The 17,601-nt window shown below is 38.3% G+C and overlaps 1 protein-coding gene across 1 annotated transcript in view; it reads right to left on the bottom strand.

Annotated features, from left to right (window-relative positions):
• Nucleotides 1-17,601, bottom strand: part of LOC122808147 — a 644,680-nt gene that overhangs the window by 563,362 nt on the left and 63,717 nt on the right. The window lies entirely within an intron of this gene.

Here is a 17,601-nt window from a genome sequence, read left to right as displayed (position 1 = left end):
TAAAAGTGTATTAGTTCTGGTTTAAGCACTTGAGCTTCAGGCCAGTTATTTTACATTAAGAAGGTTTGTGGTGTGCACTCTTGTGGGAGGAGATGCTGGACTCTGCCCTTCTGAGCTGGGAATTTCTGGTTAAAGGCATATAGTGCCTGGATATTTGAACTATTTCTTACTAAATTTGGTGCGCCTTGTTTGCTGTAGCATAGACTAGATCCAGGCCTGCTGAATCTAGCTTTGTTTGTATAACTTGAGCACTAATCCAGGCCTTCTTTTTTGGAGAAGGTTCCACTGCACCCCAGTGGTAGGAGTGTGCAGTTAGAACTTGTCTGATTGAAGACTACAGGAACAGGGCTCAGTTTTGAGATTTTTTTACTGGTTAATTGGGTAATTTGTTTAAAAGCCTTTTCTGATTGCTTGTATTCATCTAAAGATGTTTTAAGTGTATTTTTACTGTTTGTAGTCATTTAAAGCTGTTTTAAGTGTATTATTTACTGTTTTTGCCTTATCTTTTAAAAAAATTCCTTGTTTCCCACCTTTCTAAGCTAGTATAGTCCAGTTTTCAGGCTAGTGATGAATTCAGGGCTATGTTACAATTTTCTGAGTTGCCCATACCTTACTTGGATAGAAGGAGGTTTCTCTGTTCATATGTGAGAGAGAGAGCTTTGAGCAGCCATCTGTCCCTGGAGGAGTGGTTCCAGCCCAGAAGGTAGTAGTTTATAGGCCATTTTGGGCTAATTTCTATCTCTTTCATTTCCCTGCTGTAAAAACTGTTTGCACAGTTTTGCACGTCCAGACGGCACCAGTTAGCTAGGGCTAAATTTATCCTGGCTCCACCAAGTCTCCTCCTTAGTTTTTCCCTTGAAAGTAGTCTAACTCTCAACCTAAGCACTTAAAAAGCACCCTATAGTCCAGCACTTGCTCAGACCTAAAGCAAGCACTAATATACCCCGACACTTGATTGTCCAGCAGGGCAAGGCTCATTATTCACCCCTGACCAACCAAGCGACTAAGCAGCTCACCATACTATTCAGGCATGACCAAAGGGCAATTTCAGGTATACTCTCCAGTCCAGCTGGTGAACCTGGGTATCCTGAGGCAATGTTACAATTGCCTCATGTGCACAGACAACCCTCTTCTCCTACCACAAAACATTAACATATGCGAGAGATGCAATTATATAGCTAAATTGGAGGCTAAGCTCTCTCTCCACCCAAGAATGGAACAGGCAGTCATGAGGAGAAGGTTAACACTTGCACCACACCTCCAGCCTCACATAGACATACTAAACCAGCACTGGCTAAAAATACACATAAATACATGAAATCATACTAGGAGGCTCTAAATAAAAACTTGCAAAAGCATCAAAGACCTCCAAAGCAGACACCCAAAAATCCTGCACCTCCCGTCACAAACCAGACAACACAAAAAACACAAAATCAGTGTGCTGCACAATCACAGCCCTTAAGGCGAAATAACATACCTAACAAACTAGTAATAGGTGACTCTATAGTCAGGCACACTAATGTCCCACTCACTAGGCTGGACAAGGAGAAGGTTACCGTTAGCTGCCTGGCGGGAGCAAGAATCCGCCACATAACAAAAGCACTCAGGTCACTCCAGAACAAGTACAGATATGACTCTTTCATTGTTCATGTTGGTGTGAATGACCTGAGACGTACCTCCCTGGTATACATGAAAAGAGACATGGAAGAGCTTTCTGATCATGTAGCCCAGGCAGGTATGACCCTGATCCTGAGTAGCATCCTGTCCTCACCAAGAATGATACCAAAGTATAAGGAAAAAAATTATCAATTTCAACAATTAGCTAAGCTTCTGGTGTCATTCAAAGGGGATCCAGTGTCTGTCAGCCTGGGACGACATGCTCGATAAGCCTCGTTGCTTTGCAAGAGGCTCCCAGGTCCAGCACTTCTTGGAATTTCTCAACTCAAATGACCTTGCACCTGTCATCCCTAGGCTTTCAAATACTGGCTAAAGCTCTTGCTGCCCCCATAGTGCCTTTTTTAGGCAAGGCTCAAAAGTCAAACCCACCTCTGTAAACAGCACAAATAAAAAAATGAGGGTTATGCTACTCAATGCCAGGAGTTTAAATCTCAAAATGCACATGCTTGAAGCACTATTCAGTATGGAGAACGTTGACATCTGTGCAGTAACTGAAACCTGGTTCAAGGCTCCACAGAGCACCCCAGCACTACCGGGCTACAACTCATACCACACATTTTGGCCACAGAACATGGACTGAAACACAAAAGGAGGGGGTGTATCCATATTCATCAAGGATACATGTGCCTCCAAGTTAGTGGCACAGCATGATACCTCCGAGATCATCCATGTGCAACTAACATCAGGAAAATCTGCATTGCAAATTGTGGCCTGCTACAGATCACGCTCCATGACCCAGGACCACCACTCCACCTTTCTGGAGACACTGGAAAACATGAAGGTCCTACCGAACATCCTGATATTGGGTGATTTCAATTACCCTACCGTTAACTGGGAAAAGTACTCAACTGCAAACTCCCTGGTCCAGCGCTTCCTGGAATTTCTCAACTCAAATGTCCTGGATCAGCTGGTAAACTCCCCTACCAGAGGTGAAAACATATTTGACCTGGTCATCACTAACATGGGCGACAGGTGTTCCACACCGGAGATCAACCCGTCACTGGTTAGATCAGTCCATAACCTAATTACTCTGGATGTCCACACTACACCACCACCTCCAACCAAGTAAACCACAGTGAAAAACCTTTCTATAGCAAACTTCACCTTACTTAAGACAGAGGTGGTAGGTTTCACAGCCCCCACGCTAAAGGATAACAGTGTCCAAGATGCAGGAACCTTTACAAATGCACTCTATGAGCACCTACAAGGATGCATGGATTGTGCTATCCCTAGCAAAACCAAGACTCACTCCCCTAAGAGAAGGAAACCAGTCTGGTGGACCCCTGCCTTAAACAGGCTATACAATAGAAGGAGGAAACTAGTTCAGAAAAAAAGCAAATCCCAAGAAGGAAAGACATCCCTGATCAGTATCAGTAAGAAACTAAGGTCCCTCATAAAATCCTCCAAAGCTAACTTCAAAAGTAAAATAGCCAAGGATTCGAATGATAACCACAAAGCCTTCCTTAGCTATGTCAGGAATCTAAGTGGCAACTCGCAGATATGCTCTGAGATAGTGCAAAATAGCACAAAATATACTGAACCCACTGATATTGCCAACATCCTGACAGATAGATTCAGTGCAAACTTCACCCTCCCCTCTCACCCCCAAAAGGGCCCACAAAAATATCGGGAAAGTGTAGTGTCCCGGAAATCACAGACGCAAAGGTGAAAACAGCCCTTTCAAAAGCCAAAAGCACAGCATCAATGGGGCCAGATGGTGTCCCAGGCTGTGTCTTGCATGAACTACAGAACGAACTAACCCCCCACCTAAACACACTGTTCAACCTCAGCCTCTCCACAGGCTACATGCCCATAGAATGGTGCACAGCAACGGTTATTCTGCTCCACAAAGGATAGTTACCAGTGATGGTAACTATCGCCTCATAAGCCTGACTAGCCTGGTCTGCAAGGCTATGGAGTGCATCATCATGGAACTCATTAACAAAGACATTGGGAACCTCCAAACACTTGACCTGACCCAGTTTGGCTTTGTTAAGGGCAGATCATGCTACTAAACCTGATTGACTTCTTCGAGACAGTCACCAAGGCCATAGATGAGTGGAAGATAGTTCACACAGCCTACTTTGACCTCGCCAAGGCTGTTGACACCATTCCCCACTCTGGAATTATAGAAAAACTCACCAGTCTGAACATAAACCCCTACATCACAAGATGGGTTGCCAACTGGCTTACAGACAGAACTCACACAATAAGAATAGTGATCTCCAGGTCCGACTCTAAACCAGTCACAAGTGGTGTCCCGCAAGGCTCAGTCCTGGGACCCCTACTGTTCGGCATATACTTCTCAGAATTACAGGCAAATACAGGAGGACTATGGCTAACCAAGTTTGCCGATGACTGCAAACTGGGAGCCATAATTGACTCTCCGGCTGACACAGACATTCTCCAAAAGGGCCTTACTGAGATGGACATCTGGTGTCAAAGTTATGGTCTCAAGCTAAATGCCAAAAAATGCATAGTCATCCCATTTGGGAAAAACAAAACTCCCATGAATTACCACATAGGTGGCAGCCCCCTTAATACAGAAGAGGTAATAAGAGATCTGGGGACCCAGGTAGATAGTAATCTCTCCTTTGACAATCATATTGCCAAAGTAGTTAGGAAATCCTTCTATGTAGCCCATCTAATTACTAAAGGGTTCACATCTAGAAATAAGGAGGTTATAGTGCCTCTCTACCTGTCACTCATCAGACCCATCATAGAGTACAATGCCCCATATGGGATGTACCTCACAAGACACTTCCAACAGCTGGAAAGACCACAAAAGTACCTCACCAAGAGGACTACTGGCCTCAAACATATGTCCTATGCAGCCTGACTGAAAAAACTCCAGCTGTACTCAGTGGCATATCACTTACTCAGAGGTGACCTCTGCCTGACTTACAAAGCCATGTCCAACTCAGAATTGATGGACATGCTCCACCTAAAGAAATCCAAGTCACTGCGAGCCATGCACCCTAGTGAGCTAAACCTCACCACAACAATAAATAGAACATGCTGGAGGGATATATTCCTGTCACAGAGACTCCCCATGCTTTGGAACAAAATTCCAAACTACATCAGGCAGACCACCTCACTAATACTCTTCAAGAGAAACCTTATCGAGTGGATGGATAACAAAAAATACATCTCTGGGATCACTTCATTGGCTCTGCTTGACAGAGGATCAGTTAATTAATCAATGGGGCACCAAAAGCTGACACACTCTGGCTAGGCTTATAAATGCCCCCGGGCAGATAGCCTAGTACCTACCTATGAACCTAAACAAATATTGAAGAGAAGAAAAGAAGAAAAGCATTAAACATGGATTTCTTTAAAATTTGCATCAATATAAACAAATAATTTCTTATAATATGCAAAAAAATTGCATCCAGAATTTTCCCAAACCAAACCAACATGGTTAACCATCACCCATCTAAAATAAAGGTAATTATTTTTAAGAAGAAAAATTATAAAATAAAAGAGTTACCTATAACATGCTGTCTCAGGAAATTAGTAGGAAAACCTGTTGGGGATTTTAAAATTGATGACTTGTAGGTTGGTATTGTACAGGTTATATTTTTCTGATAAGTATGAAGTTAAATAAATTACTCTCCAAAAATAGTAATAATAAAATGTTGTCACTAGCAAAACAGACACATTTGTTCTGTCTAAACTGACATTAAGCTAATTAAACCTTTAGCCAAACTATAAAACTACATCCTAACATAACTCTCATACATCACTAAATTATATTAATAATTAGCTTTCAGAAGTATGGCTACTTACATCTAAGATGAGTACCTAGTTCTGTTGGCCCATGCATTGATGAGAGCTATACTCTGTCTGTAGTATCAATAACCTCAGATCTTTACATAATACAGGCATGTAGCCAATGAATTCTTCTTCTGTTATAGAACAGGTTAAAACTGACTCCCAAGTAGACATATTGGTCTACTTGAAAGGCTCACTACAGTCAAAACAGAAATAAAGGATGATCATAGCATGGCTGTCAGACAACACAATGTATTTGTTTTAGTTGATATTATGATTTATAAGCTAGCTGATATTAGCTCTTAAAGATGAAAACCAATGATGTCAACTAATAGAATCAAATAAGATGCGAAGGAAATCTAATGGCTGCAACCTGGATGATGTAGAAAATCATTCTAAATGATGTAAAATCCATGAGCTAGGCTTACTCATTTTTGTTCCTAATAAGATATTCCCATTCATCACCAAGTTATATACAGAAGTGTTGCACTTCCTGTCTTTTTTTAATCCATTGGTTAATAAGATCCAAACAGTGAATGCCCCTAAACCAAGTAGAATGCATTCATATTGATTCCTGCCACACATAACAATGACAGATTCACAGCAGTCACAGATATGGCAATTTAACCATGGGGCAATATCAGATCATGTGAAGGATCACTATAAACTAGAAAGTGACATACAATTTAAACACCACTTTTTACTTGCAGATTATAGTCTTGTTTTAGTCTGATTTGTAGCCTCAGTTTTATGGGCCACTCGGGAAAGATAACAGTGTTAACACTCAAGGAAGCACAACAATTCCTTCAAAAAATAAAGCAGTCATAAGTTTTCCTAAAGAAAAGTAGTACCTTGGGGGAACCCCAGTGGCTCTACTCGACAGAGGCACTGGGAACTAAGGTCGGTTGGCATGATGCCAGGGTAATCCTATGGGCTAGGCTTATAAATGCTCCAGGGCCATTAGCCTAGTACACACCTATGAACCTATGAGACTTTTTCATAGTAGAAGATGGACTGGATAATGTTATTGGTAAATGTGTGTAACCCAGTATAAACCCATGTTTCCTATCAATAGTATATATCTGATTATAGAGAATATCAGTGACAAACAGGAGATTACTGAAAGGGTTGGCAGGGGTCACAAGAATGCTAATCTACCAAGGGTCCTAAAATTATCACGAGTCCAGAAAGAATAAGATTTAAATTCTGGAATAGAAGTGGTGAGATATTAAAATAGCTGCCAATAAGCAGCAAGTTATCAAGGGAAAATACATTAAAATCTGGTTAGACTTGTTTTCCTGTCCATATGGCCAATCTAAAAATGTGGATGAATACTAAGGTTGAAATTAAGGCATTAAATAAAGAAGACTAACATTATTTCTCTAATGGAAAATTGAGATACTGGAGCGTAAATTGCCTGGTTTCTTTGAAGTTTGAGTTTAGGCTAGTACACTGCTATTGTTGCTGATATGTGTGTGTGTAGGTGTTTGACATTATATTAGTTTTCCTTCTATGCACAGGCCTATGTATTTTAGAAGAAGAAGAAGAATGGATTTTACCGGATTTTAATGTAATTTTGGTTTTGTATTTCTATTTTTTCTTATGCTATACTCAGTTACTTGTAGTCCATTCCAGTTGTTTTTACCAAATGATTACCCTCCTCCAAAATAACGTGCGTTAATTTTTATTTCTTTATTCTCTGTAAACAAAGGATGTATTCATTAATTAGTTAATCAATTAAAATGAGTCCATAAATAAATGTTTATGGTTCTGGTTTAAAATATTTAGTCTACCAGCCCACTGTGGACTGTTGTAGTGAATGCATCCCATATAGTGATCAGATATGAAGCCCTCTGTTAAATGGTTTAGATAATCCACTTATGGAATTAAGTTTTCATTTCAGTGTTATATAGCCATTGCATTTTGCTGATGCGTACCTACATATCCAGCATTTATGGTTTCAAACCAAAATACGAGTAGAGTAAGTGTGTGTATAATCACAAAAAACTAAATAATTCACACTTGTCTAAACACTTCAGCCAGCAACTTTTGGGTGATTAAAATAAAACAAACTTTATTTCAAACTACAACAGTAATTCTAATGCTAAAATAACTATACACAACATGTTGATCTCACATACGAAGACTACATAAAAAATAAATTCACCAATTGTCTTCCTGTTCATATACATTCTATCATAATGGCATTTCCACTATAAAAGAAATGTTAAACTAAGTTCTTTTAAAACAATGTAAATTTAAAATTCTACATAAATGTGTAAATCTTTGCTTAAAAATATTACATAATGACTTAAAAACATCATTTTAAAACAATTGTAATATTATAGATATTATAAATATACAATTAATAAACTGGTTTGGGACACTATGATAAAGCAGGGATGTGTCGTGATCCAAGTGTTATTGAACATATTTTATATTATACATATCCTATAAACCCCATATCATAAAATATGTAATAGCTAAAACAGAATCTTCTTCTTCTTTCGGCTGCTCCCATTAGGAGTCGCCACAGCAGATCAACTGCTTCCATTTCTTCCTGTCCTCTACATCTTGCTCTGTCACACCAACCACCTGCATGTCCTCTCTCAGCACATCCATAAACCTTATCGTAGGCCTCCCTCTTTTCCTGTTACCTGGCAGCTTCATCCTTAGCATCTTTTTCCCAATATACTCTGCATCCCTCCTCAGCACATGTCCAAATCAACGTAATCTTGCCTGTCTGGCTTTGTCTCCAAACCTTCCAACCTGGGCTGACGGTCTAATATACTTATTCCTAATCCTGTCCATCCTCGTCACACCCAGTGCAAATCTTAACATCTTCAACTCTGCTACATCAAGCTCTGACTCCTGCCTTTTTGTCAGTGCCACTGTTTCCAACCCATATAACATAGCTGGTCTCACTACCCTCTTGTAGACCTTCCCTTTCACTCTTACTGGTACTCGTTTGTCACAAATCACTCCTGACACTCTTCTCCACCCACTCCATCCTGCCTGTACTCTCTTCTTCACCTCTCTTCCACACTCACCATTACTCTGAACTGTTGATCCCAAGTACTTAATCTCATCCACCTTTGCCACCTCTACTCGCTGCATCCTCACCATTCCTCTATCCTCCCTCTCATTCACACACATATATTCTGTCTTAGTCCTGCTGACCTTCATTCCTCTTCTCTCTAGAGCATATCTCCACCTCTCCAGGGTCTCCTCCACCTGTTCCCTACTCTCTCTACAGATCACAATGTCATCTGCAAACATCATAGCCCACGGGGACTCCTGTCTGATCTTGTCTGTCAACCTGTCCATCACCATTGCAAATAAGAAAGGGCTCAGAGCTGATCCTTGATGTAATCCCACCTCCACCTTAAATGCATCCGTCACTCCCACTGCAGACCTCACCACTGTCACACTACCCTTGTACATATCCTGTACCACTCTTACATACTTCTCTGACACTCCCGACTTCCTCATACAATATCACAACTCCTCTCTAGGCACCCTGTCATATGCTTTCTCTAAATCCAAAATGACACAATGCAACTCCTTCTGAACTTCTCTGTACTTCTCCATCAACACTCTCAGAGCAAACATCGCATCTGTAGTGCTCTTTCCTGGCATGAAACCATACTGCTGATCACTAATCATCACCTCCCTTCTTAACCTAGCTTCCACTACTCTTTCCCATAACTTCATGCTGTGACTGATCAGTTTTATCCCTCTGTAGTTACTACAGCTCTGCACATCACCGTTATTCTTAGAAATCGGTAGCAAAACACTTTTTCTCCATTCCTCAGGCATCCTCTCACTTTCCAAGATTTCATTAAACAATCTAGCTAAAAACTCCACTGCCATTTCACCTAAACACCTCCATGCTTCCACAGGTATGTCATCTGGACCAGCAGCCTTTCCGTTCTTCATCCTCTTCATAGCTATCCTTACTTCCTCCTTGCTAATCCACTGCACGTCATGATTCACTATCCGCACATCATCCAACCTTCTCTCCCTCTCATTCTCTTCATTCATCAGCCCCTCAAAGTACTCTTTCCATCTGCTCAACACACTCTCCTTGCTTGTGAGTACGTTTCCCTCATTATTCTTTATCATCCTTACCTGCTGCACATCTTTACTAGCTCGTTCCCTCTGTCTAGCCAATCGGTGCAGGTCCTTTTCTCCCTCCTTAGTGTCCAACCTTTTATACAACTCTTCATACGCCTTATCCTTAGCCTTCGCCATCTCTATCTTTGTCATGCACCTCATAATAGTAGAACTTATTATGTATAAAAACTTAATATATATAGAAAATAGTAAACCACATATTATATAAACATGTAATCATTATTAATAATCAACCATAATCAAAACTATATGAGTAAAAATAAAAATAAAGATAAAAATATTTGCCCTCATAATAAGATATATATATTACTGTAACCTAGTTGCTGTTAATTTCCTCCTCTAGGGTCTTAACCCACTTCCTCTATTGCAAAAAAACTTAAACTCACCCATATAAAGTGTTGTTTCATTTTCTCTAGTGATGCATTTTTATGTGGGGAAAACAGAGAGAGTATTAAGAAAAAGAATAAATAAACATATATCACTAGAGGAGGTCTATGACAGTCTAAGATGGAATACAGAGAAATAGTATACTGCAATTAATTTTGGATGCTACCAAACCTCCAGGACTGAATGATAATATTTCTAAAGCCCCTGTACTAAATTATGGTTGCATTCATTCAATTGTAGGGCTGAAACTGGATTGTATAAGCCTCAGTAACCACAGTAAATATGAATTATGCAACATTGTATAACTAGTTTAAGATGTCTCAGAAAGCTTTCAAGCAACACATATACTGCCAGCAGAATTTTCCCCATATAGTGTTCAGGCTTCATATGAGGCTAATCAGTTTTGCCTGAGTCACTTAATGGTTGAGATATTTAGAGAAATATGAAAATTATTGTAATATAAATAAATAGCATACAAGTAATATTAAATATGCACAAGACAGAGGTTAAATAGCAATACATTTATGTTTGCCATTGTGTATGCTTTAAGATGAAATCTTCTAATATCTTGTATGTAGCATGTTTTTTGAATTATTAAAGCAATTATGAACAAATACTAATTGATGCCTAGTGGCATCAGTAGGATGCATCTGCAGAAATGTCTGGAGACATCACTAGACAGTAATGAGTTAAAAGTAGCACAATGGTGCAGTGGTTAGATTTGTTGCCTTGCTGCAAGAGGTTTGCTGGTTCAGTTCTCAGCTGGAGTGCCTTCTGTGTGGAGTCTGCATGCCTTCCCTGTTTACGTGTGAGTTTCTTCCTGGATACTGTGAATTGGCCATAGCTGCATGTGTGTGTGTGTGTGTGTGTGTGTGTGTGTGTGTGTGTGTGTGTGTGTGTGTGTGTGTGTGTGTGTGTGTGTGTGTTTGTGGTGTGAAGGAGCAACCACAGCAGGAATTGCCACTCAGTGGTGTGAACACTGGCTCTTGATTGTCACTGTTGAAGTGACACCCTGACCCCATGTGCAAAAATGGGACAAAGGGGTTAAGAAAGGATGGATGGATGGATGGTGCTCCTTAAGACCAGTTGCCAGTTCCCCATATAGGTAACATTTTGATGGAGTTAGTCTTTAATGGTTTAGATATCCAGAGGAATACTTTATTAGAAAATAATGATAAATTGATGGAATGTGAAAGTTTGTTCACACCAAATCAAAAAGATTATTGAAAAACTCAAAAGAATGAATGGTAGTGGAATAATCTGCTTGCAGGGAAAAAATTAAAAGATGGATATATTGGGAAATAGGAAGCCATCTTCTAACCAGTCATTTGGCTAATCATAAGGCAGTTGGCAGTAAAAGAGCACATCAATATTATTCAGTAGTCATTTGAGAATATACACTAAATGGCTCATGGAGTGTGGATCTGCAAGATAGATTGTACAGGTGATATTCTCCAATTCTCCAAAACGGATCAATAGAGATTATCTATTTTTCACTGAATACTTCTTCTAAGTTGCTCTAGATCAATAGTTTAGGGAAGTTATTTCATCATCCAAAATCTGACAAATGGGAAGTTTTCCCTATTAGTGGATTATAGTGGAGTAGAGATTGATATACAGCTGGATAAAATCTTATAGTGTTGATATATATTCAAACTTCTTGAGGAATCTGAAAAAGCAGGCAATAAGCTAGATTTCATCATGGTTTCAAAGTGCCCTATTCCCTTAGTCAAAGCTGTGGGCATAATGAACAAGGACCTTTAGGATTATGCAACAATTAAGTTATTATTAAAACTGCCAAAATACTTGCAAAATGGCACATGGGCATTATATTATGAGATGCCAGCAATGATGTCCAAGTGTTAATGTTTAATATTTCCAGAACAAATATTTCCAAGTAACATTTGATAAATGTAACATTATTTTTTTACTCAGTCATTGCTAAAGATATGGAGTCGACTGTTTTTGAAAATTAGTCTGAGTAACTTCATGGAGCAATTTAAGCACTTATTAAATACATGGATGGGAACATTAGTCGATTCAAACAGTTTGGAATCTGCATTCTGATTAGCGTCTGGCCTACATGCAGTTAGTTTAAGCTTTGAAACAATGAACATTGCAAGAGAATGACAGAGATATATACTTTAGTTGTTTAATGGTGGGATGATTGTAAATCTGCAATTAGAGAGAATATATTGTCTGCTGAGGGTAGTGGGAAAAGAGTTAGAAAATGTTTTTAAATGAAAGCAAGAACTCACAAATGTTCAGAAGGATACAGTTCATAAAATAAATCAAAAAGAGTTATTACAAAAAGAACTGAAACTAAACACTCCACTTTAATTCCAATGTACAACACAGGCTGACACTGACATACTAAGAAAAAAAGAAAACCAGCTCAGGGCCCCGTGACATAAAGAGATAAAGTCCTAATTACAACCCAGGTGACCCTTGTTTGATTATTGGTGCAGATATCTGAGGGACTGCGTGAAATGAGGATGTATTTCAGTGGCCAGTGCCAGCTCACTCATTCTGGGAGAAGGGTGTGGCCATGATAACCAGACAGGTGGCACTCGCTGGTGAAACAACAGATCAATGACAGCAGTACAAGTCCTTCTAGCTTAATCAGTGTGCTGTGAATACATTGCTGAGTCAGGAGAAAAAGAATGGAGACATCCATATGTCTCCTTTCCTGACCAAGCCAGCCAATGCAAATCAAGAAGGCTACCTTGTGGGAGATGTTAAGTGGGGTAGATAACTCCTCAGGGACTGGGCATCTGACCTGCTGCATACAGTTTGACTTTTACCTGTCATGGAACAAAACGGGTCAATAACTTTCCATGTGCATATAGCAAATGGGCCAGAAGGCTGTCTTCCAAGACTGATGAAATCTGGCTCTTCCCACATGGTGGGAGTGAATGCAGATGTTTTGCATACATTTAAATGAATTACTTCTTGTGGATTGGATTATACAATGAGAAAACAGTTGCTCAAAAAGAGTATTTTGCTTTGAATGCTAGGTCTACAGGTGGATATTTGTTGCTACTTAATTGTTATCTGAAGTTTCTTGGGGATTTGAAAAAGGTTAGAGTTGTTTTGTGCCTCTCATCATGGTCTCAGCCTATAGGCAATGTGGACTCAAACATGACTTCCCAGAAGTCTTCCTTTATATCAGAAGTTAGCCTTGCCCAGATAGGCCAACTCATTCACTGTGGTTAAAAGGTAGGCAACTATCTAGTCATGATTCTTTGAAAAGAATTACCATGTCAAAAAACTATATTTCTGTGAGCTAAATGGAAAAGTGTTTTCAGTATAAAGGGGGAGATAGTATACAAAGACCTATGTGGAAAAAGACGACAAGCTATTCAAAAAAAGTATTCAGATCTCATGGACTCAAAATAAGTGTATATCTGTTGAGCTGAGGAACGAGATTTGACAAGGTCTATAAAATACTGAAAATTATATAAAGCATGTTACTCATGGATGTGTAGAGTCCATTGTTGATACCTGACCGCTGATAGGATCTTCAGAAGTAGAATAAAGGCTGATATTTGCTGTCAGAATCTTGGTAAGGTTATAATTAACACAATACATATGTTCTGGGATTATCAGAGGGCATAAACAAGGTGCCTGTTAAACAATATATTTGAGACTAAATCAGAGTTCACCTGGGAGGTCTGCTTATTTGGTTTAGAAAGTAGGAAGAAACTCTGGAATGTTTTCATTTTAGCATAGGTCTGTTACTTTCAATGGATGCTAACAACTTACTGCTTATTTAGTGGGAAACCAAGATCACACAACATATACCACCCATCATATTAAATATGTATATTATGTTGGAAAATTCTTCTTCTCATTAAAATATGAAGATCACATACGATCTATAAAGGAAAATGGGAAAGTCAATTGCAACTATTTTAATATCGTATTGGAATTTTAGCAAACTGTTTACAATAATTTATTATATAAATATGTATATATATATATATATATATATATATATATATATATATATATATGTATGTATATATATATATATATAGAGAGAGAGAGAGAGAGAGTGAGAGTGAGAGAGAGAGAGAGAGGATACATGGGTATATATAAGTTGATTTAATATACAGTAGATTGATTTTCATACCCTTGACAAAAACTCTACAGTTTAAAAAGACTTGCATCTATCTACATATGCTCCAGTGCATTATAACTGAGCATGCAAACCAAAAAGCAATCTGTTTTATGGGAGACGTAATCACACAGAGAAATAATTTACATTTGTTTTGTTAAAGTTGACTTTTATTATTTCCTATAGCATTACTTTCCACGTCGGTTTACATTACGTTGTTGCAACTTAAAAATGTAATAAAAATAATTTACAGCAACAGTAAGAACAGCAAAAATAATAAAATGCATTTACAGCAAAACAAAAAAATGACTTTGCAGAAAAGAATGATTAATGAGTACCTCAGAGCTCATAAAGTCCTGTGGAAATAACTGAAAGTCCTATTCTATATACATCTTTGTCAAATAACGCACCTCACTGAAGTTGTAAGCGAGCAGTAGTTTAAATTAAAATGATATACCGAAGAAAATAAGTAAACAGAATATATTTAGGAGTCTGTTTTTTGTAATACATGAAATAACTTGTACTGTATGATTAGGGAAATGAATTGTAACTTAAATCATAATCCTTAAATAAAAAATACAAGATATTTCATATATCACACATAAAACACTCCCAGATCTTCCTTATAATTAGGATAGATAGGTAGATAGATGGATGGATAGATAGATAGATAGATAGATAGATAGATAGATAGATAGATAGATAGATAGATAGATAGATAGATATGTATATTTCATATAGAAGGATTCTGGGTGTATTCTCTTGGGAAAAGTGAAGTTGCAATTAAAATGTAGGCATCCTTGTTCACTGGTAGATCCCCCATGAGTGACACATTCTGACTTCAGCATATGTTCAGCTAAAAACTTTATGAATGCATTTGTGTATTTGTTTATTATTATTATTATTAGTAGTAGTAGTAGTAGTATTAGTATTAGTATTAGTATTATTAGCATTATTAGTATTATTAGTATTGTTATTTTAATACTGTTGCCTGCTTTGAGTTTTAAACCATCATGTTAAGGTAAAGTATTTTCATGTTTCATTATTATCATTTTTCAGTTCAGGGTTTGTCTGTTTTAATGTTTGCATTTATCTATTTGTTTACATTTGATGACAGGAATGTTCACTTGGTCAGAATCCATTTTTTCAGCTGAGTTGCAGGCAGTAAAGTTCAATAACAGAGTTTTGAACAGATTTAAATATAATGCACATCAAGTACAGATATGACTTAGTTAATAAATATACATGTTTTGATGTACAATTAAATAATAACAAGAAAAATAGTATAAAACAATTAGATAAAAATGAGTCAAGGTGATTTCTTTAGATATAAGATACATTTAAAGATAGCTATAGAAACAAAAGAAACAAAACCAATCTAATGAACATCATTAAGAGACATAAACAAAGCATCTGGTATAGACATAAAAGGAGTAAATTTAACTATTCTAGTTAGACTAAACTTATACAAACGGGACTTTCATAATTTACTGTTAAATTCTCTTGATCTGCAGATATCTATTAGTGAGGTTTTGAAAATGCATCTGAAATAATCTGTTGTTGTGTTTAATGAACTCTATTATAGTTCTTGTATTATAGAAATGAGAAGTATAGATCACACCATTTAAAATAAGATTTTAATATGGATGTGAGAAGCCTATGATGCAATCTATGGTCATTAAGTGATTTGTGCTATTCCAAGATATGATCAAGTGAGTAGCAGTAAAGGTAACAGTTTATAGACGACATTTTGTTGAAATAACGGCAGGAGTTGATTGAAGTCAAGGTACTGCAAATTTCGATCCAAGAAACAGTAGTGGTTTCTAACATGGTGACATGCAAGCTAGCATTTTAGAAGAATGTGAGTCTATAAGTTAGTGAACACACTGGTAACAGATGCAGTTGTTGTTGTGTCTTTCGGCTTTTCCCAGTTAGGGGTCACGACAGCGGACCTCCGGTCCGCTAATGATTGGTAGTTGATTTTTACATGCCGAGTTACCAGCCCTGATGCACAACCTTCAACGAAGGTATGCCCATTCATGCATGTCTCCATGCAGAAGACGCTCTAGCTGAGAATTGAACCTGTAGAAAATAGCCAAGAAGAGGGAGCAATAAATGTTTTAATGCTGTAAAGAATTTCAAGTTTCTGGCTCCTATACATTAGTGCAGCACTTATGTGCTTATCAAACCTAAGGTGATTATCTGTGGTTATTCCATATAGCTTATAGAAATAAGACTGATCAAAAGAATATATAGAAAAATATATAAATGTAAAATATATAGGAAAAATGTTGAAGATTGCAGATAATATGACACCCTCTCACTGCTGGGATATTAAATGTTTACAAAAGCATAGCTTTGGTTTTGTTATGCTCTAAATACAGTCTGGACAATGTTAACCAAGACTGTATGTACTTGAAGGTGCTTTTCAGGTCAAAGTTGATCATAATAAACCCAGAGGATGGCAGAATTATCATCCTGATGAACCTGCTTGGCATCACCATAGTGTGTCTCCAGTATATTCAGGAATGTTCTGAAAATGTGGTCTACAAAGTATTAAATTACCCTATAGTACCTTTTTTAGGTGGTGCCCCAAAGACCAAATTGCCACCGTAACAGCTACAAGCAAATACAATCTGAGAGTCATGTTGCTCAATGGTAGAGGTCTGACTCTCAAAATGCACTCGCCCAAAGCACTCCTTAAAATGGAGAACATCGACATTTGTGCTGTAACAGAGACCTGGTTCAAGGCAGCAGAAATGCAACCCTGCACTACCAGGCTATAACCCATTCCACACCTTTCGGCCCCAGAATTTGGACTGAAGTTCCAAAGGTGGTGGTGTTTCCATATTCATAAAGGATACATACACCTCCAGACTGGTAGCCCAACATAATGCATCAGAGATACTTCAGGTTCCGCTAACATTGGGTAAGACAGTGATTCAGTTCATAGCCTGATATAGGTCCCCAATAATGTCCCAAGACTCACACTCCACATTTCTAAGCACCCTGGAGAATATTAGGGTCCAACCTAACACACTCATACTCTGCGACTTCAACTACCCCTCAATTAACTGGGAAAACTACTCATGTATCAGTACACTTGCCCAATGTTTCCTGGAATTCATCAATTTCAATGACCAGGACCAGCTCTTTCTCACCCTCACTAGAGATAGCAACATCCTTGACCTGGTCATTACCAACATGGGTGACAGTTGCTCTACCCCAATAGTCAACTCCACCCTGGATAGATCTGACCACAAACTAATCACTTTGGAAATCCAACATCCCTCTGCCCCCCCCCCCCCCGCAAAGGTAACCACCATGAAAAACTTCTCTAAAGCTAACATTTAGCTCCTAAAAACAGAGATGGCTAACTTCATGACACCTATGCAAATGGAGAATAGTTGCATGACCACCGAATCATACACCAATGCACTGTACGAACATGTACACAAATGCATGGATCTCCCCATACCCAATAGAACCAAGACACTCTCCTCCAG

Source organism: Protopterus annectens, chromosome 8.part0 (assembly GCF_019279795.1).
Source record: "Protopterus annectens isolate FY-2018-M chromosome 8.part0, PAN1.0, whole genome shotgun sequence".
Classification (NCBI taxonomy): Eukaryota; Metazoa; Chordata; order Ceratodontiformes; family Protopteridae; genus Protopterus; species Protopterus annectens.
This window is presented reverse-complemented; position numbering and strand designations above follow the sequence as displayed.